Raw genomic sequence first — 17,441 nt, 5'->3', positions numbered from 1 at the left:
AAATAGGAGTTTCAAACCTATAAAGACTTAGGAGCTACCCATATTAGTGAGGTGTTTATGGGTCCAGTGAACTGGAATATGCCAAAATATGCCATCTATAACAAAGAAAAAAGTATTGCAAATAGGATCTCCCGTCACTAAGAAGGAAGCACAGCCCTCATTTGGCATCTTGAGGTTATGGAGACAGCATATTCCACACTTGGGAATACTGCTCTTACTCATTTAAGCTGCTGACCCAGATGCCAGCTTTGGACAAGAGGCAATGCAAGAAAGGACCCTTGCATGTAGCAGGTCCAAGCTATATTATAAACTCCCGTGCAAGAAGACTTGCTACTTTGGTCACTTAACACAGCAGACTCAAATTTTGACCTTCGGGACAAATCTGGCCAGGTTCTGTTTTTGTTAATAAAGTTTTGTTAGAACACAGCAGTGACTACATATTTAAATATTGACTACAGCTGCGTTCATACTGCAATGTCAGGTTAGAGCACAGGCAGTCTTTGCTTTGCATGGTTCTGATGTTTACAATTTTAGTTATCACAGTTTATTTAGATAACACTAGTCTCCCAAGAACATGGTTCAAGTTTCAGTCACCATGTTATATTAACTGTACTTCCATTAAGCACAAACTTTGCTGCTAGCTCTTCAGTCTCCAATCATCAAATGATCCTTGAGCATCAACTGTTCAGTTCACACACAGATGGAAAAGCATGGTGTTGTGTTACCTCCTACTTTCCTAGTGATAAACCCAAGTGGTATTTTTTTTAATGAATAATCAAGAAAGAGACTTAGCCAAAAGGAGACTTAGCCACTTTTGAACACTTCAAAAAGTGTTTTGAAGAAATAGAAAGTAATAATGATTGAGGTGAAATTTGAGTCTAACATAAATGGAGCTAGAGAAGCTATAGCTGACCATCAGAATGTTAACACTACTATCATTAGAGAGACACTGGATATACAGCTTGAGGAATTTGATGAAGGAGAATTTATCAACATAGTAAGTGTAATAAAGTGGTTGTGATGCAAAAGATGAAGATGTCTCAGAGGAAGTGACACTGCAAAATCTTCACAATAAAGGAAAATTTAAATATATTTTAGTGAAATTGAAAGAGCAAAGGATAAAACATTGGAAGCTGATGCAACCTTAGAAAGAAGCATGACAATTCACCAGTGCACAGAAAAGATGCCCACTCCATCTATTCAGCTATACAATAAGAAGAAAGCAAGTATTGTTCAAACTACTTCTTTAATCAATCTTTTCTTTTAATTGTAAATTCACATGCAGTGCTAAGAAACAACCAGACAACTCCCATGGACCCTTTATCCAATGGTAAACATCTTCCAAAATTATAATACACTATCACAACCAGAATAATAAGTTTAATTTTTTTTAATTCTCCACACTTTCAATGTTTGAAGTCACAGTATACTATATAAATATTAGTTTTACTATTTTTTAAGTTTTCCTGTATGCTCACAATTGGCTGTGACCATTTAATATTTTGACAAAAGTTTTAAAACTACGGAACAATCATAATTTTATCCATTAATTATTGAGATTGCTTTGCATGGTTTCAGCTTGCCATAGTCATCTTTTTCTGGACCTTCTCCATCTACCCTGCAAAGCAAGGAATTTTGAAGGTCTGACCCACGAGGTCTAAACTATATACTATCAGGCTCTGTACAGAAAAAAACTGTCAACCCCTGGTCTATGGTATTAGTAGGCCCTTTATGTACTCTGAAATATTTCCATTTAGCAGAGTATGTCATCTGACAAAATCACAAGTTTTTTATGAAAAAGTGTTAGGAACTGCCAGGAAATTCACATCTTGAATATAAATAAGTAAGAACTTAAAGTTAAAGGCATTTGAAGCTATAAAACGTCTAGCATTAGAGAACATTACAGCATTCATTAAAAGAGGGTGGATCTATTGAGTGGTTGAATGAATTGTATCTCTCCCGCCCCACACAACTCAACCAGAATATTGCTGGAATTATTTTGTTTTTGCCCTTCCTGTCATGTCTTTACAAAAGAAAATGTGGTAAGACAAGAGTTGCATGGTACTGAGATTTCAGGACAGTTCTTTTAAACTTGCTTTTTTGTTAGTCTGTCTAGTTTAATAAAAGTGATTATATTTTACTTGTACAAATGTTCTAAGATGGAAAGGTTTATGTTTTCCCTATTTTCCTATACAATATCTTTAACAAAGAAGTTCATTTTATTCAAGAATATCAAGGTATTGTAAGTTTAAAAGTAGAAGAAAATTCATTTCACAGAGCAGATTTTTTTTCAATTAGCTCTTGCTTTTGAGTATTTAGAGGTAATTAATTACATATGAAGCTACTTTATTACTTTGGAATTTTGAAAAATACCACATGGGATGATATTAAATCATTTAAAAAATGTTAAAAATGGAAATTGGGAGCTATGGAAGAACAGGAGAGATTTGAGTTTTATCTGTGTCACCATCTGTGGGCTCCTCTCTATCCATTATTACTTACTGTCACCATCAGAATGTCGGTGCTCAGGAAAGCATAGGATAAAAACGAATCACCATAAGAAAGTGTTACTCAGGCAACTGGTCTTGAACAATATCAATATTGAGTCAAGTCTGCAAGAAAATGATGAAGACAAAGGGGAGAGACTCTATCAATATGCTTTTTATACCCCTAAAAGACCTACTGAGACTTTTACTTTCATTTATTTTCACCTTGCTGTGTGACTTTGGCCCATGTACTTAACACCTTTCATCAGCAGTTTTCTCGTCTTTAAAATAGAGGTAATAATAGTATTTACCTCAAATATTATCTTGAGAATTAAAAGAAATATTGCTTGTGAAATGCTTAATACAAGGCTTGGCGAAAAGTGTTCTGATAGTTATTGCAGCCTTTGAATGAGTTCTGAGTTCAGCCAGCAGTCACTTAAAAAAAAAAAAAAGCTAACTATAATGTGATATGATAAGTGTTATAGAAACCATTTGATGTAGTATACAGTCAGGAGCCACTTTACCTATTGACCATGATCTGTTTCCTGAGGCAGCCAAGTGAATAACCTCTCATCTTACGCTTTTTAAAAAATCAACCTGGTGCCCACATATCATAAAATAAAAAAATATCAGGGTCAAAATAATGGAGGAAAATTATAGATTGGGAAGTCATCAAGAAAAACTGCAAATACAGATAAAAGTCAAGGGAGTAGTGTATTCTCTATGTGGCAGCTTTTCAAGCACAGTGTCTAGCAAACAAAACAAAACAAAACAAAACAAAACAAAACACCTTAAAGAATAAATTCTCTTTTCCATGATCATCAGTCCTTGGAAATAGAGGCCCTTTCCTCATGCTAAAAGAATCATCATTCGAGAGGAGAAATTTGGTCTGCAGTTGCTTCCCTCAATGTGTCCTTCAGCTGAAAGTCTGAAATGTAGGAGATTGAAAAGATCAAATGAAAATTAGTCACACAGACTTTGAGAGGCTTTATCAGCCTAAAATTAGGGGAAAAGTACATGGTTTTGAAAAAGATTCTGCTAAATAATTTTGATGCAAGATGAAAAAAACAAGTATCATTTGGAACAATAGTTTGTTATTAAAAACACATAAAATTTAAAATCACCAAGTTTTCCTCTTCAATGTATTGAATTACCTATTTTATCAAATAAGAGATGAAAGGTGAGATGACATAATTGAAAGGAAATATGACTGAGGGAAAGTGAGCTCAGTAATAAAAACAGAGACATTCCAAAATCAAAATGGGGAAAATAAATGAACAGGCACCTTCCAAATAAGATATATAATGGTCAATACACATTTGAAAAATTCTCAGTATTATCATTTATCAAGGAAATGCAAATTAAAACCACAAAGAGAAATGACTACATACATTTTCAAATCACTAAAATTTATAAAGATTGGCCATACTAAATATTGGCAAGGATGTGAAGAAAATGTAATTCTTATACATTGTTGGTGAGAATATAAAACACTGTTGTTTTGTAAGACTATTTGGCATTTCCTAATAAACAACACAAATGACCTATGCAATGTCCATGACATAGCAATTCCACTATTAGGTATTAAGAAAAATATTTTTATGTATACACAAAGAGCTGTGATAGGCACTGTCATAGTGTCTTTATTCATAATGGTTAGAGACTGAGACCATCCCAAATGTCTGCCAAGAGAACAATGGATACCAAAATCGTATTCATATAATGGAGTACCACTTAGTAGCAAAACAAAACAAAACAAAAAACTATATATACAACATGAATGAGTCTTCCAAAGATCATGTCAAATAAAATAAGAGAGGCACAAAAGAATAAATGATAAATTAATTTATATATATGAAGGTCAAAAATAGGCAAAACTAATCCACAGTGATAGAAGTCAAAATAGCGTTAACATCTATGGGTAAGGTTGAGATTGACTGGAAAGGTCATGAGAGATCTTTCAAGAATGATGGAAATATTCTATAGTGTGATTTGGGTGGTATCTACATGCTGAGTATAATGCAATACAATAAAACTTAGCAATTTTAAGCATACAATTAGGTAAGTTTTGACAAATGTATTATAGTTCATATAACCAGCACTGCAATCATGATCTATTTATTCTGTTCCATATGGTAGCCAACAGCCACATGTGCCAGTGAGCACTTGATACTAAGAAATGCGGTAAGCATAGAATACACTCTGGATTTTGAAAATTTAGTACAAGAACATATAAAATATTCTATAACTTTTACACTGGATACATGTTGAAGTGATATTTTGCATATATTGAGTTGCATAAAATATATTATTAAAATTAGTTTCACCTGTTTCTTTTTTCATGTGGCTATTGCAAAATTTTCAATTCCATATGTGGCATGCATTACAGTTCTCATGAAGAGTGTTATAAGACTATTCAATGAAATTATAGAGATTTGTTTTTGCCATTATTTCCCACCTCCTATGCTTCTGCATTACAGATGTCATGTATTTTACTTTTACATATGTTGTAAACACTATGATACATTTTATTATTTTTGCTATAAAGAGGAGGTTATATTTTATTTATTTATTTTTTAGGTATTTTCTGATGAAAAGAGGTTTTTAATGCTTTTAATATTTATTTATTTTTGAGAGAGAGAGAGACAGAGCACAAGTGGGGGAGGGGCAGAGAGAGAGGGAGACACAGAATCTGAAGCAGGCTCCAGGCTCTGAGCTGTCAGCACAGAGCCCAGTGCAGGGCTCGAACTCATGAATCAGGAGATTATGACCTGAGTCATCAGAGGTTTAACAAACTGAGTCACCCAGGTGCCCTGGGGCAGCTATATTTTAAAGAACATTTTAAAGATAGGCAATGCCTTTTGTAGATAACTGCATAATTACTGTTTGGGGTGCTCCAAATTTTTGTTCTGCCAAAAAGACTTTTAAACATATGTTATGAGGCAGGTCTGTTTTTTGTTTGTTGGTTTGTTTTGTTTTGGTCTGAAAAGTCTTTAGTTTGCTTTTATGTTTTAAAAAATTATTTTTGCTGGCTATCAAATCTGAGTTTGTCAGTTATTTCTTTTAGCACTCTCAAGATATCACTTTATCACTTCACTCACGATTTCTCTGTTCTTACCTTTTTTGTTTTCTGCTTTTAGATTTCCTCCTTATCATCAGTTTTTAAAAGTTTAATTTCAGTGTGCCTTGGTATGGTTTTCTTTGTTTATTCTGCTTTGTGTTCTTAGAATTTCCAGGGTATTTAGTTTTATAGTTTCCATCAATTTCTTTTAATTTTATTTTTTATTTTTTACCTTTCTTCAAGTTTTCTTCGTATGCTTTCTTTTCTCTCCTGAGAACTAAATTATGGATATTTTAGTACATTTAATATCGTTCCTCAGGTGACTGACTTGCTAGTTGTTTTGCTTCTATTTCTTCTCTATGTGCTTCACTTTAGTTTTTAATGCCAGGTCTTTAAGTCTATTGATTTCTTCTTCAATACCTAATTATTGCTAATTTCATTATTTTATTTCCAATTTTGGTATCACAATTTATCTCCCTAGAATTTCCATTTGTGTTTCTTGTTTGTTTTTATTCACTTCATTCTCTTTATCAGGTTTGTGTTTTCTCCTCACTTTTCTGAATATAGGGAGCACATTTTATTTTTCTGGATCTGCTTTAAATAAAATTATAATTAGAACTTACAATTTAAAATTTACTTCATGTATTGTTTGATTTTGTTTGCATTGTTTGAATTTTATCCTCATTATGGGTCATATTTCCTTGCTTCTGAGCATGTCTGGAAATTTGGATGCTGAAGTATGAATTTTACATTTTTGGGTTCCTCATATTATTGCATTCATGTAAGTAGTATTGGACTTTTTTAGCATGTAGTTTACATTACTTGGGATTTGTTTAATACATCTGAGGTTTGCTTTTAAGCTTTTTTAGGTCAGTGCAGAGCAGTCTTTAATCTATGGCCAATTGAGCTCTATTACTAAGGTGGTATCTTTCTGAGAACTATGATGCCTTATTTATTGAGATTTTTCCATTTGGACTGGTGGTAATATGAACTATTCCTAACCATGTGTGAGATTTGCAAATTGTTAGGTTTCCTCTTTTCTGGAAAGCCTTTCCCCAACCTGTGTAACTTCCTTTAACACATGTATTGAGGGGTACTCAGCTGAAGAATTGAGGGGTCCTCTTCAAAGCTCTTTGCCCTTCCCTCTGTGCAACAACCCCTCTCCATTACTGAGCCACAAATTATAAGCACTAAGACCTCCCTGAACTTTGATCTATATCGTCTTATATTAGTGACCACCACATTCTCTGCAGGTTTTCTCGCCCTGCACTACAACCCCTTCCTGCTTCTAGGCAGGAAGCTGAGGTGATCAGAGGGTTCACCTTATCTGTTTTCTCTCACTCAGGAATCACCATCCTGGCTGCCTGTTGCCCAATATCTTAAAAAATGTTGTTTTTAATATTTTATCCAATCCTCCTGTTATTTGAGACAGGGACATAAATCTTTTTATTTCATATAGACCTAAAATTAAAATCAGTAACTATCTTTTGATTGATTTGTTTCCACATTCAACAGATTATACATTCAGATACTATTTTGAAGAGGCCCAGAAATTTTTACTAATTGATACAGAGAATGCAGAAAAAAAATGTGCCCCAAAACATTTTAAACATTGAATAGAGAACCATGAAAAGAAATAAAAAGTTGAAATATAAGCTGGTAAATATTTAAATATTTGCATGGATAATTTATCAGTTTGTCACTTGGCAAAATTTTGTATTCAATATTATGAAGTGCCTTTTGAGAGTAGAGATTGCTAAGAGATAATGCAGGCTACTAAGAAAAGTTATTCTAATGTTATTTTCTCCTAGAAATAAATTAAGGAAGAAACTTTTCTTTCATAAATTCTTTAAATAAATTTTTCTGGAAGAATAATAAGGTGGAACAGGATAAATGAATTTTTTTTCCAAATCCTCTATTTTTGTAACGTGTATTGTCTCTTAAGATTGCTTAATCAGCTAATTTCTATTTTCACTGATTAGCCTTCACTGTGCCTGGCTCACTAAATAATCCAGTCCCCACTACAGTCTGATAATGATGAATCATGACACATATTCTTCCTACCCTCTCCTTCTCCGGCATCTCGTTTTCATCAAAGTCTTAATGAAAAAAAAATCACTTATTTATCAAGGTATAACAATATATAAACTTTCAGTGAAAATGAATATTCTATATGACTGAAACTTATCTCTCTGTATCCATACCCTGAAATGTTAAGCAGTTGTGTTTTGCATCTTTTTTTTTCTGTTTAACTCTTAAACACAATGCTACTTGATATCTGTGGTATCAGAGTTACTCATTTGTGAACACCAAAAGCTGTATAATATTCTCACATTCAGAGTGTGGAGCTTTTGACTCCTTTCCAGAGGGCTAAGATTATGGAAATTAGATTTCTGGATGAATGTCTAATTACTGTTGAAGTGAATGCCTATGAAACTATATGCAATGTTTTTATCAGAAACTAAGGATGGTATTAAAAGTTATAGTCATTAATTCATGTGTTGAATAAATATTTATTGCATACGTACTATGCTTCAGAGACTGTACATCTGAGTATGTAATAGTAAATATAAATGCCAATTATAAATATTGAGGCTTGGTTAACATTAACACCCTTGCTCTCTGCATTCAATTTTCCATATGGGTCGGCTACATTCTATTTAATAAGTTTCATCAAGAACTCTTGGGGCGCCTGGGTGGCTCAGTCGGTTAAGCGTCCGACTTCAGCTCAGGTCATGATCTCACAGTTCGTGAGTTCAAGCCCCACGTCGGGCTCTGTGCTGACAGCTCAGAGCCTGGAGCCTGCTTCACATTCTGTGTCTCCCTCTCTCTCTGCCCCTTCCCAGCTCATGCTGCGTCTCTCTCTGTCTCAAAAATAAATAAACATTAAAAAAAAGTAAAAAAAAAGAACTCTTTACTACTCTAATTTAACCTATTTACTCTCCTAATCCTAGGTACAAATTATCAAAGTGCTTAAAATGCACTTCTGGATAGTTTTGAAGTATAAATTTAAATAGTGATAGAATGTAGTTTAACCAATATGGTTTAAAAAAATAAGCACAATTAATCTGACTGCAGCACAAATTAAGCCTCGCTTTTCATTTTCTTAAAGCCCCAACTTTACACTGGCTCTTTGGATGCTGTGTTTGAATCCTAACATCACTGGTACAGCAATATTAATGAATAAAGGTGATTTTTATATCTATAGTAAAAGGGGAGACAGAGAGAAGCTTCTTTCAGAAAACCCCCTCCTCCTACAGATGTGATCTGGTTTATGGTAGCAATTTGGCATTGCACATTTTTTACTACAAAGTTTCAAAAAAACATCTTGATACAGTATTTCTGCAAGTAGTTTCAGAGGATTATTTATGTGTCTGCAAGGATGCCAGATTGCCTCATTTTGAGACGATTAAAACAGGACTTTAGGCAGCTATTATTTGCATCTTTAGGAGAAAAACCCATTAGCACAAGGCCAGGGGATCATTGGGACCTGGAGAAGCTACCTTGAATAATAATCCTGGACCCTACTATATTCGAGCAAGCAGACCCACTGATGCCTGTTAGAGCAGTCTGCATGTAGATGGGCACAGAAACAGAAGCTGCAAGTCTTTTAGGATGATAACTAATATATTTTTTATGAGGCCGACTGAAATGAGACTCCAGAGAGAGCAACAGAAAAGACTGATCAGAAAGAGTAAAATTGGTGACAAGAAGATTGGAAAGTAGAAGTCATTGTAAAACATATAAATCATGGGGAAGCCTGTGCACGGAAACAGACCAAACTCCAGAAATCCACATTTTGCTAGAGGTCAGCTTAATGAATTATCAATGTGAATACTTAAAATATTTAATATTTTACCACATATGGGAAAAGGCCAGTTGTTGACTCATTGAAAGGCTGTTGAAAAGGCTCATTTCTCTGTCATGAGGTTCAACATCATATCAGGAAATAACCACTCACAAATTTGGAATAAAGAAAATGGTAAGAATTCTTTCAATGGCACACATTAAAAAAAAGTTAACATCTTGGTTTCTATGTTAGCAATTAACATAAAAACTGACCCACTCCTACAGTTGATATTGGCACTGATACTGATATTCCCACTTGTTGAAATAAAGACTTAACTAATGTTTGATGAAATGCAACCAATGTATTTTAAGAGTCATGGGCCAGGTGTTTTGTAGGGATAGATATGGTAAGGGGGACAGCTGAAGTGAAGAGACCATTTTTCTTCTTTTTAAAAAGTGTCCCCTGTTCTTGGCCTAGCCACCTCTTCTCATAGAAAGTTCTCCAAATAAACTATTCCAATATCCCCTATGTTCAAGTACTATGCCAGGTACTAGAAAAACAAAGACATTAAAATGGGGTCATTTTTCTCAAAGAGCTCATAAATGAGGAAACAGACAAATAGTGGTAATTGTGTTTGATAAATACAATGCATGTCTTAGGTTTCTATGCCAGCAGTATAGAGGTGAAATGTGAGATAATTACATTTCATTTCTTTCTTCATGAGTTGGAATACTTGCCTGAAGAAACAGAATGCCAGAAAATTTTATCCATTCAATCCCCCTAGCCAGAATACAAATGTAGCAAAATTAAGCCTAAAAGACTAGTATTTATTTCTAACAACATTCAGAGAAAATGTGACAACTTACAAAGCTATTTATTCTAAAGGCTAATTATATATATATTATATATATATATATATATAACATATAAATATATTGTATCTATTTTATACACACACACACACACACACACATACACACACGTACTTTAATTAGGAATTCTCCCCTAAATCTCATCTACTGTAACAGGTATATATCATGCTGTTCAAAATTCATTAAAAAAAAAAGCAAACTAAAGCAAACCATAACAAAAAAAAAATAATTACAGCTATAACTTTGATAGAATAGGATTTTATAGTTTTTAGGCCATTTTCATGAACATTTAAGAGTCTAATAACAAGTATCTCACAAGCAAAAGAATATGTATAATATTAGTTTTGTATGTTGAAACAATGTAATATAAGCTATGTGTATGGTATGTGTACAATATATACTCATGTAAATATGTATATATTTATGTATATATGTATATACACACACACACACACACACACACACACACACACACACACCAGACAAATTTATGAAATAGAAGACTGACTTAGAAAACAAATGAAGTTATTGCTCACATCTATCAAAATTCAAGGGGCATACTTCACAGAACTAGAACAAATAATTCTAAAATTTGTATGAAACCTGAATAGCAAAAGTAATCTTAAGAAAGAACAAAGATGGAGATATCATGCTCTCTGACTTCAAACTATACTACAGAACTATATAATCAAGACAGTATGGGATGGGTACAAAAACAGACACACAGATTAACAGAATAGAATTGAGAACACAGAGATAAATTCACACATATATGGACAATTAATCTATCACCAGAAAGCCAAGAACATACAATGGACAAAGGACAGTCTTTTCAATAAATGTTGGGAAAACTGGACAGCCACATACAAAAGAATAAAATTTGACTACAATCTTACACCATATGCAAAAATTAACTCAAAATGGATGAAAGCCTGAATGTTCAACATCAATGTGAATGTGAATCCCGAAACCATAAAAGTCATAGAGAAAAACATAGGTGGGAAACTCCTTGACATCAGTGTTAGTGATATATTTGTTGATCTGACTCCAGAGTCAAGGGAGACAGAAACAAAAGAAAGCAAATGAAACTACATCAAATCTAAAAAAGCTTCTACACAGCAAAGGAAACCATCATCAGAACAAAAAGGTAATTTACTAAATGGGTCAAGATATTTGCAAGCTGTATACTCAATAAAGAATTAATATCCAAAATGCATAAGAAATCCACACAACTCAACATCAAAAAAAAAAAACTGATTAAAACTACGCAAAGGAACTGAATAGACATTTTTCCATACACAGATGGCCAACAGAGACATGAAAAGATGCTCAACATTACTAATTACTAATCTTCAGGGAAATGCAAATCAAAACCACAAGATATTAGCTTGTACCTGTCAGAATGGCTGTTATAAAAAAGGCAAGAAGTAAAAAGTATTCGCAAGGATGTGTAGAAAAAGGAGCCCTCCTGAACTATTGGTGGGAATGTAAATTGGTACAGTCATTACTCAAAACAATATGGAGTTCCTCAAAAATTAAAAATAGAACTACCATATGTCCAATAAACCCACTTCTAGGTATTTACATGAAGAATGCAAAAATACTAATTTGAAAAGATATATGCACCCCTATGTTTACTGTAGCATCATTTACGATAGCAAAGATATGGAGACAACAATGTGTCTGCTGATAGACGCGTGCGTAAAGAAGATGTGGTATTCATATATACACTGGAATTCTATGCAGCCATAAAAATGAATGAGCTCTTGCCATGTAAGATGACATGAGTCATCTAGAGGGTATTATGCTAAGTGATAATAAGTTAGACTGAGAAAAAGAAATACTAAACAATTTCACTCATATGTGGAACCTAAAAACAAATGAATAAAAAACAAACAAAACAAATGAATAAACAAACAAAAAGTAAAATCAGACTATAAATACAGAGAGAAAACTGGTGGTTTCAAGAGGGGAGGTGGATGGGGGAGATGGGCAAAATGGGTGAAGGTACAGGGCATACAGTCAATGATATTTTTTTTTTCCAACGTTTTTTTTTTTTTTATTTTTTTTTTATTTTTGGGACAGAGAGAGACAGAGCATGAACAGGGGAGGGGCAGAGAGAGAGGGAGACACAGAATCGGAAACAGGCTCCAGGCTCCGAGCCATCAGCCCAGAGCCTGATGCGGGGCTCGAACTCACGGACCGCGAGATCGTGACCTGGCTGAAGTCGGACGCTTAACCGACTGCGCCACCCAGGCGCCCCTACAGTCAATGATATTTTAATAGACTTGCATGTGACAGATGGTAGCTATACTTGTGATGAGCACAGCATAAAGTATAGAGATGGTGAAATCACTATGTTGTACACCTGCAACTAATGTAACATTACATGTCAACTATACTCAAGTAAAAATAAATTAGTTTGGGAGCTATACAAAATGAGATAGTATTAAGAAGCTGTTTTTTTTTTTTAACTGAACCTATATTCCACAGTTCTCCATTTCTTCCTACTCTTAAATTTCTAACCTCCAATCCTTAAAAAAACACTCTTCTGCCTTTTTGATGTCAACCACCAAATCAAACCTACTGAACTCTGTACGGCTTCTAGATAAAGTACATTTTACTATTTACTCCAACACCAAGGTTGAGATTTTATCAGAGAACTACTGATACCTTGATCTCTGTTCTACACTAACCAGTACTTATGGAATATGAATAGCAATGGGGAAGGGAACAACAAGAGCCCAAAGAGCCAGAGACCCAAATCCTAGTGGGAAATGCAGGCTCAGACAAGCAAGATCCAGAATCAAAGGAAAAAATAATGGAACAAACATTTGTCAGCTTTTACCATAGAGAAAAGGAACTTTTCTTTCAGACTTATTTTATAGCCAAACTGTGTCTGAGTGGTGGGGTGTGAATGCCTGTGGCTTAAGAGGATTTCAACAGGGGTTCCATAGGTGCTATTGATATAATATAGTACCAGTGCAGGTATTAGAGTCAGGGTTCTAATACCAATTTTACCATTTATTCACTGTAAATTTAGAAAACTATTCATCAAAACCAGCTTATTTTTTTCAATAGGCAAAATAGAACTAATCATAATCTCATCAGATTGTCACGACACTCAAGTGGAATATTGAAAGTCAAATGTCAGATATGTTATCAGTGTTTAATACATTCTTTGTCTTTTCTCTTCTAATAAATAATATATAGAAGAACCAGGCTTATCAGTGGCTTCCGATAGCACTAGCTGTTGATTAATTGATATGCTTAGCAAAACTCAAAATGTGTTAGAGAAGTAAAGGATGCAATAGATTCACAGAATCTGGTTACAAAGAAATAGCATTTGGGATGGATTGCTACATCATCCAATAAGACTGTTCCTTCTTACATGAATCCCAACTTTTGTGCATTTTGCACTTATGACTAAGGGATAAGAAAGTGGTTTAGAAACAAGGACCACTCAACACAAATAAAGAATGCCTGTCTCCTCTCCCCACCAATTTGCTTGCACAACTCATGCTATCTCTGGTTTTTGACCCTCCTTATTTAATACATTTCAGCACCTCATCCTCCCCTGTTGCAGGTAGGGAAAATAAGTTTTTGTTTAAATAACATCTTAAGTACATTGGCGTGTATAAGTATGATTTATATAATTACAGCAGTTAGTAATTAGTGTAAATAGAGATCATGTCACAACTAGCAAACATCATTAAAGCATATACCAAGTCAAGAAAAGCCTGTGTTATTTTTTGCAAGAAAAAAAGTGTGTTAGATGAATCCCCAAATTGCCTGTTGGAACAAACTTGACATCAAACATATTGTACCTCATATCTAGGTAAAAATTATTGCACAGGAATGTTTCTTAGGAATATTTTTCTTCACAAATTTTAAATAATTTTTAAAATTCAGAAAAATAAAATGCCCCAAACATAAATTTTTCACTTTGTTTCTTCCTGTTTCCATGTGAAAGAACTATCACTTATACTGGCTCTTTGAGGGAAGTATTGTTTATTGTCTCACCCTTCTTAGTGCCCTAATGGAAATTGACTTTTTTGTGTTTATCATTTACTACCTTATTCTGTTATTAAAAAAATGAACGGATGCCAAATTTTTCCACCTAAACTATAAGCTCTTTTGAGAATAGGAGCTTTATAGTTTTACATTCCTCATGCTCACAGCCCCACATATAATGCCTTCCAAATATCTAGTAGTTGCTGAGTCAATTAAAAAAAGAGTAAAATGTTTATACCAGTAGTAATTATTTAAATAAGTTTAATTTGTCACCATAGATCAAATCTATATAATCACAGGATAATTATTTTTTCAGCATTGTAGGGTATGGAAAATATTTTGTTGTACACTAGCTCTTTGTGTCTGGATAACTGCCTGAGGAAATTATTTATATACATGAGGGAAAAGAAGTTAGAGACAATGTAAAGTTATAGCATGTCATTCAGAATGCAACTGGTGGAGGTAGAAATTAAATCCAAGAACTTCAGCTACTCAATACATAAAAACCTGAATCTATTTAATTGCAGATTAACTGTACTTAAAAAAAAACATATGAGTAGCATTTATTTTAAAAAAGTAAGTCTAACTAGCTTCATGAATAATAAATACATACCTGAAAGAACACTTTTGCAAGGAAATATATACATTTGGTTCTCATTATTCACTGCAGTTATATTCTGTAAAGTTACTATAAACACTGAATTAACAAATACTGAATCATTGCTCCTTGAAAAAATGCAGGGTTAGATGCTTACATATAGATGGCCACACATTTTTGCATAAATAACCTTGTTTTACATGTCTTTGGCTTAAAGACACCTTATTTACATATTGTTAATTCATTAACATTGAACCCACAGTCAACAGCACTATAACTCACGCCTGAACACAGCTGGTCTAACACACATAGTTTCTCAGTAAGGCATATCATAGCCTTTTGTAATTAGGAACAGTAGATAGCACCCAACACTCTGCTTGGTCGCCTTTTTAAACAGTGACATCAATAATAAAATATTAAAATATGAAATATGAAAAACATAGAATTAAATAACCCACAAAAAGTACACTTGTTTATACTGTGAGAACCAAAATAAGAAGGCAAACCACCTTCTTGTTTGATCTTAGCTGGGAAAGCATATGCTGGGTGATTCACATTTCTTACCTCTCTGTACATATGAATGTTTCTAAATTACTGTGAAACTATCATGAGCATTGATTGATTTGAGGGTTACAAATAAATTTTAGTCAGTAGGCAAATTTGTAAATACAGAATCTATGAAAAATGAGGATCAACTGCATTGAATTTCCAAACAAGACATATTGTGCTATGCATTAAGGAAGATGAATAAAATATTATGGCTGATTTTGAAGGGTTCAAAGTCTATCTGGGAAAATGGAATATCAATAGTTAATGCCAGTGCAATGTAAATGAGTTCTTATCAATGGAGAATCTCAAAGGAGGAAGCAACTCAATCTTTAGTTTGCAGTTGACTATGTCCTCCAGCATTACACATATGGAATGTAGGGTCAATTCCCACTGCATTCTTATCATTTTCAATTTATGAACTGGCTCTTCCTTGTTGATATGGAAAAAAAATCTCAAAAAGCACCACCTCATTGTTCCTCTATCCTTTTGGTGCTCAGCAAGGCAAATTAAGCCTTCATGGAAATTTGAATTTAGAAAAGGGAAACATTTCATATATTCTGTATTACATATAACCACTCTATAATTTCCCACAGAAATGGCTCAACAAACTTTACTGGAAAAAAGAAATGCCAATACCCTCTTTCTTCATGGAAGGCAGTAGTACACTACTACAATGCAATTACTTCTCTTGTCTTCTTTTAGTCTTGTCCAAATGAGGTCTATGTATTTCCATAGAGCCTAAAATTTCTCACCCTCCTCAAACTTCCAGTTGATTATATTTCTTTGGGTAACATAGGGCTTTTTAAAAATAATTATATTTTTATGTTTCAGATCTGAGATCTAATCCTATAAGTATTAAAAGATTTTATATTTGTATATCTGGAAATCCATAATTCCTGTTATATTTTCTGGGCCGGGGTTGTACTTTGAAAAATAAAGTGTAATTATTTTGCTATACTACTTTTTTTCCTATGACACACCTATTTAAATCCAGGATATGTTTCTTTCTTTTTTTTTTTTCAATTTTCTTAGAGAATTGTTTTTCCCTCCAACTTATCCTTTATATTTTCTACTCCATCTACAACAAAACGACACCAGCAAACTTTGTAACTATTTAAAACTGTTTGTTCATGTAAATGAGACTTGATCCTAATTATCTTTAGCAGAACTCTTACCTTTTGTTCGGAACCGCTCCTTCATTTAAACTTGCCCTTAACACCAGTGCCTTAAATGGCAAAATATGATTTCAACTCATCGCTTCCTATTAATCATGTTTAAATTTCACAGTGAATCATGGACCCCTTTGGTCTGTCCCAATTTTAAATTGCTTCTCATATTATTATTGTGTGGATTTCCTTGTCTTACATTTTTCTATGTCTACTAAATTAGCTCTTTATTTCCACTGCTCTACTATAAAACTTCTCTGAGTTTGCATTCTCTGAATTTGGAATTAACTTTCAGCTATTATTCTAAAAAGTATTTATTTAGGTGAACGTGACATATTTACTTTCTGTATCAGAACTCTGAACCTCCAAAAGAAACTGCTATTTTACCCCTACAGCACTTTGAATGTTACCCTCCTCCACTAGCCCAACAGTGATGTCACTTGAGCTCATTCGCTTGTTGAAATGGGATTTATTTTTGTCAGAACCGAAGTTCTTTTAATTGATATTTACATAAAATTTCAATTCACTTTGATCTCCTATGATCACCTCTGTGGCATAGAAAGAAACTATGCACTTTAGTGAAGTTTGTTCTGTAAAATGTTATAGATTATTTAGCAGTACTCTCTCATTTGGAAAATTGAAAATTGTTCTGGGATGAGTCAACAGCAAAAATATATTAATATGTTATAGTTTTGTATCATTAGAGGAAATAGAAGCTTTTGAAATACCATCTTGTTAATCAGTTGATCTTTCCTCTCAATAATTAGGTCTTTCAATTTACTTCTAAAATTACTGGATATGGTATTTTCAGCTAATATAAAGTAAAATTCACTTAATGAAAAAAATGACATTTGAAAATAATAGATTTTTCTTTTCTTATATTAAATTCAATTCTCTCACAACTC

This window comes from Panthera tigris, chromosome C1, assembly GCF_018350195.1.
Source record: "Panthera tigris isolate Pti1 chromosome C1, P.tigris_Pti1_mat1.1, whole genome shotgun sequence".
In the NCBI taxonomy this organism is placed as follows: Eukaryota; Metazoa; Chordata; class Mammalia; order Carnivora; family Felidae; genus Panthera; species Panthera tigris.
This window is presented reverse-complemented; position numbering follows the sequence as displayed.